Source organism: Peromyscus californicus, unplaced genomic scaffold (assembly GCF_007827085.1).
Source record: "Peromyscus californicus insignis strain IS unplaced genomic scaffold, ASM782708v3 Scaffold_14__1_contigs__length_90479793_seg_2, whole genome shotgun sequence".
In the NCBI taxonomy this organism is placed as follows: domain Eukaryota; kingdom Metazoa; phylum Chordata; class Mammalia; order Rodentia; family Cricetidae; genus Peromyscus; species Peromyscus californicus.
The window spans coordinates 9128868-9134867 of NW_026294436.1; positions in this window are offsets into that span (position 1 = coordinate 9128868).

Sequence of the window (6000 nt, forward strand, 5' to 3'; positions counted from 1 at the left end):
TATGAGGTTCAGTTCTGTTCTGTTACCACAGGTCCCTGTGAGTGGGGTGGGCAATAGTGGTGGCCAGAACCATATGGGTAGCTATTTTCAGACTTGGTGTAAATCTGTGTTTTTGGTCATACTCTGGTCAAAGACAACAGGAGATGGAGAGCTCCATGTTCTTGAGGGTATTCTTACACCTGCTCATTATAGGGTCCACAGAGGGTTTAAGTCAGGCACCCTGCTGAGCCATGTTTGATTTGTCGGGCAGTGACTTGCTGAGACAGAGCAGTGGAACGTCTGTGATGCCCCGGAGATAAGCCCTGGAGCAGTAAGAATTGAGGCAATAGCTTCCTCCTCACTGTGGCTTCCACTCAGGAGATTATTTGGATTCCTTTTTGAACGCCAGGTAACCACTGTGAGGCTTCAGGTTGCCTTTCTAGTCAGCAAGCCTTTAAGGATTATGGAACTAAGAGCTAAGATCATCAGATCTGTGCCAAAAACATTTACCATTATTCTTGCAGAGCGGGGACAACCCCATTGTGGAATGGGAGCTGGGCCATCAGCCGTAGGATATGTTCTTCCTCTTAGGAAGCTGCTGCCAGAAGTCTCTGGAATCTTGCAAGGTTCCCATTGTTTTCCTGCTCACTCCCAGGATTCTTCTACAATCACTTGACTAACATAAGCAGCTGTGTACCCATTCTGGTGCTATAAATAAAAACACACCTGTAGTCCAACAATCTAGACACATGTAGCAGCAGAAGCCTGGCAGACACGTGTTAGGGAAGTGAGAACAGTGAGGTCCCGGGATCTACAGCCCCAGGGATGGGAAATTCAGACCCGGTTGCGGAGACGAACAGGTTTATACTGCTCAGGAGCAAGACTGAACACGATGTAGCAATATTTACGGTCATTTAATGCGGGATTTGTCTCTGTCACACAGAAGCTCTGGGACCTATGTAAGTCAACACTGACAGAAACCGAAGCTTCCTGAAATCGTTCCAAATTCATGACAGGTGAGGTAAAAGTAAGACAGAGACCTAGGAGCCTTGCCAGGCTGTTCAATAGCAATGATCACTTTTCCTGTCGCCATGACAAAGTACCTGACGAGGAAGGTTTGTTTCGGTTCATGGTTTGAAGGCACCGTTCATCATGGCGGGGAAGACACGGCGGCAGGAGCAGGGGGCAGCTGCTCACACGGCAACCACAGTCAGGCGGTAGAGAGATGAACGCTGGTGCTCGGCTCACTTTCTCGTTTTCATCCAGTCAGGGACCCCAGCCCATGGGACGGCACCACCCATACTTAAGGAGGGGCTTCTCAACTAATGAACCTATTCTAGAGTCTCTCACAGCCAGGGCAGGGAGTTTGGTGGATGAGCCCCACCTAGCGTACAGACCTCACTCATATAATGTTCTGAGAAAGGACAGGCTCTGTCTCTTCCCAAATCTCAGTGATCACACAAATGAGCTTGAAGCTGGCCATGGTGGTGACATTTATAACACAGAAATCGGCAAATGGCATGAGGATTTTTTATTCTTTTTCCATAAGAGCCAGTTACCAGCATACCAATGAATGTGTGTAAAACCTATGTTCTGTAATGGGAAACACTTCTTAAGCACACGTGGTACCTTAGCAAAGAACAGCTTTGTATCAGGCACAGAGCAAGATGCAAACAAACGTGGAGGAAGAAATGAAACAGCTCCTCTACCAAACCATCCTCTACACACATTCTTTGTGTTTCTCTGTGTAAGTGCCTGTGTGTGCAGGGTCTCTCTCTCTCTCTCTCTCTCTCTCTCTCTCTCTCTCTCTCTCTCTCTCTCTCTCTCTCTCTCTCTCTCTGTCTCTCTCTGTCTCTGTCTCTGTCTCTCTCTCTCTCTCTCATGTGTGTGTGTGTGTGTGTGTGTGTGTGTGTGTGTGTGTGTGTGTGTGTAGGCCAGAGGACAAGCCTCATCCTTCAGAAGCCATTTACACTGTTTTTGAGACAGGGTTTCTCATTGACTTGGAACCTGACAGGTAGGCTTGGCTGGCTGACCACTAAGCACTGGGGATCTTCCTGTCCTGACCTCCCCAGTGATGGGATTACAAACGCATGCCACTTGGGCTAGGGAGCTGGCTCAGCAGATAAAGGCACACACTGCTCTTGCAGAGGACCCAAGTTCATTTCTCAGCACTGATTTCTGGTGGTTCACAACTACTGGTAACAAAAGCCACTAGATACTTAAGATAGGCAGTGATAGCTGGAAATGTGGTATTGTATTCCCCCCCAAATATTGTGCATGCTAATAAACTTATCTGGGGTCAGAGACAGAACAGTCACAATATTAAACATAAAGGATAGGCAGTAGTAGCACACGCCTTTAATCCTAGCATTCCAGAGGCTGAAATCCATGTGTTCAAGGATACAGCCAGGCATTAAAGACTCATCATGCCTTTAATCCCAGAAAGCGAGCCTTTAATCCCAGGGAGTGGTGGTAGAAAGCAGAAAGATATATAAGTCATGAGGACCAGAAACTAAAAGCATTTGGCCTGGTTAAGCATTTGGCTGGTTAAGCATTTGGCTGGTTAAGCTTTTAGGTTTTGAGCAGCAGTTCAGCTGAGACCCATTCTGGATGAGGACTCAGAGGCCTCCAGTCTGAGGAACAAGACCAGCTGAGGATCTGGCGAGGCAAGGCGAGGTGAGGTGGCTGTGGCTTGTTTTGTATCTCTGATCTTCCAGCTTCACCCCAATACCTGGCTCACAGGTTTGATTTTATTAATAAGACTCTCTAAGATTCCTGCTACAGGTAACTCTAATGCCTCTGGCCTCCATGAGAACCTACACTCACATTCACTTCCCCTCTCCCACCACAAACATATACACCACACACAGACACACATAATTAAAGATAAAAAATTACCTTAGCCAGATGTGGTGGCACACGCTTTAACCCTAGCACTTGAGAATCAGAGGCAGGAGGACCTCTGTGAGTCTGAGGTCACATAGGGAGTTACAAGCCAGCCAGGACTATACAATGAGACCCTCTCTCAAGAAACAAAATACATCTTGAAAAAAACAAAACAAATGCATGTTACCACATCTGGCTTTTAAAGGTGGTTTCTGGGAATTGAACTTGAGTCTTCACACTTAATGCATCAAGCACTTTTGTGAATGAACCTTCTCCCAAGCCAATCATTCATTTCTCAAGCAATGAAGAAAATAATAATAATAAACCAACATAATTTCAACATGTTAAAGTTTGTCGGATGTGCTTAAATCACTGATTGGAGACCATCATGTAGCTGTGTAACAAGAGATGAATTCAATTCAACTCTGAAAGCTGAGAAAAGAAAAATAAATTATACCAAAACACATAGAATTAATAATATAGAGTAACATAATCAATGGAAACATCTCCTCTTTGAAAAAGTGTTAAAGAAACTGGAGAAGTCACCAGCTAGTGTTGACAAGAAGGACAGCGTAGCATCAGAGAGCAAAATAACTAAAGGAGAGAAAATGAAAAACTAATAAAGGTGGCCTCGGCCTCACAGACAGCCATATGCCTCTCCCTTCTGAGTGCTGGGTTCAAAGGCATACACCACGAGGCCTGCCAGTAATGATAATAATGATGATGATGATAATAATAATGCATTTTGTATAATTCCATGTACATTCATTTGAAAATCTAGATGAAAAGACTATTTCTACATCTATACAAGTTACCCAAACTGACTCCAGGACAGACTGAAGTTCAAAGATACTTCCATTTCCACAGAGAGAAAGAATGTTACTAACTAAGCAGAACAGTCTTCTTCAAAGTAGCTGGGGTCACTGGTGACAGGGCTTTGGGATAGAGCTTGCCTAACTGGTGGATGGGCACAGGGGATCCTGGGTATGATCCAGGACTGCAAATCAATCAATCAATCAATCAATCAATCAATCAATCAAACAAACAAACAAATAAACAAACAAACCTGCCACAGACCCAGGGGATCTCACCGTAGAATTTTACACAGAGAAATCCTTCCTGTCTCAAATAAATAAATTTTAAAAATCAGAATTATTTTTTTGCAACTACAGAGTGGTATCCAGTTATCAGAACAATTATTTTCAGATATGAAGATGAAGAACCCCTCTTATCCCCTCGCGTCACCGTAACTAATTTGTGCTATGCTCCTAGAACCTGCTGTAAATTTCCATATCAATTTACATCCCCCAGGCTGTACCCAGGCAAGGTTAGTCGATACAAAAGCCACTAACGTTGGACAGGGCTATCTAAAGACACACTCGGTAGAGAGTTAACTATACAAAAATAGACATGGTACGGTTTAAAAATAAATATTACACAGCCTTATATTTTACGTTTCAGGTTTTTTTTTTAGGAGTGAGTTGTGTACAGGATTGTTAAAGGATTTTTAGACAAGAAAAACCTATGCTAGAACCAATTTATTTCTTATCTTCTTCCTCTTCCTCACCCCCTTCATCCTGCTCTTTGTCTTCTTCCTCTTCTTGCTCCATTCAGCCGTGATGATCCCTGATTTTCTGCGACTGGTTTTCCTTTAGCCTGTCTGAGCATGTCTTTGAGAACTCGAAGTTGATCTAAGCATCCGAACACTTCTTGTGCTCCTTGTTGGCATGTTGGCACGCAGAATGCGCACGAGGACATTTCGTCATTTGGCCTATCTTAGGACATCCTTTGACAGTGTTTAGTTGATTTCCCCCAGGGAGGCACAGAGTCGCCCAGTTATAGCTCGCCCCTGAGCTGTCTCCGTGGAGCTCAGAGTACTGCAGTGAGTGTGAAAGCCGGAGGCGGATGCGGCCCTTCCACTTCCATGTTCTCTTCCTTGCTGAATGGTGCTCCTCTTAATTTGCCTCTGCCAGAGTTTTAACCACAGTGCATCATTGTCAGTTTTGCCTTGAATTATGGAAGGCTGTCCTCCGAACACGGGACCGCTACCTTCTTGAGGTAGGAGTGTATATGATCATCCACGAGAGACACTCACAGGCTGAGGTCCGTTAATACTTCCTCACGGAAGGCGCGGTGTGGTGGCCATCTTTGGGTGAGGTGCTTCTGCTTTCTCTCCAATATCCCTGGCCCAGCTGTGTGCAGTTCTTTCCTAGCTGACTGGGGTCTCAAGGGAGCTTCAGTGCACTCAGGGTAGGAGTTTGACCAAACTGGGGCTCCATCTGCTCAGCCTTCTCACCTACAATGATCTTTTTTCGATGATGTAGATACTCTGGGGTCAGTCATTCTCCTCTAGGTAACCCTGATTAAATTCATTGGTTCCCTCAGCTAGGCTTGGATGGTGATGTCACTGGTGCCCGATCTGGGAAGCTGATATTTATTAATGTCTTTCCAGGGGTCAGTTCAGTCTTTAAAAATTAAAAAAGATAAATATTTCTGGAAACTGCAGTGCCCTCCTGCAGCCCCAGCACTTGGGAAGCAGAGGTTAAGAGGAGTGAATAAAGCAAGTTAGAAGCTAGCCTGGTCTACATAGTGAGTTCAAGGCCAGCCAGAGAGGTACATCATGAAAATAGAAAATAAATGTGAACTGTGTGTGCAGGAGTTTTTTCATTTCTTCCCTACATCTAATTTCCTGCTTGGTGCCACCTCCTATGATCTGAATAAACAAAATCATTAGTACCTTTATAATGGTATTGTAGCATCAATTTTATTATTGCTCATTTATTTGAAATAACATGTATGAATACAAATTCCAGGTGAGAATTTTTTCTCTTTCTGTCATCAACGATCTCCTTTCCCTTGTTTCTGATGAGGACTTTTAATTACAATTCCCTTGTAGTTAGTGTATGCTTTATTTTGTCAGGTATCCTTTGAGATTTTTTTCTTTTTATCCCCTTATAATTCATAGTCAGTGTGTATATTAGTCTAGGCTCTAGAGGAACAGAATTGATAGAATGAATCTGTATTAGGAAGGGATTTATTGGATTGGTTTACAGATACAGTTGGAGTAGCACAACAGTGACCACCTCACACCAGAAAGACTGACACTTGATTGATTGTTGGTCAGCCCACCACGGT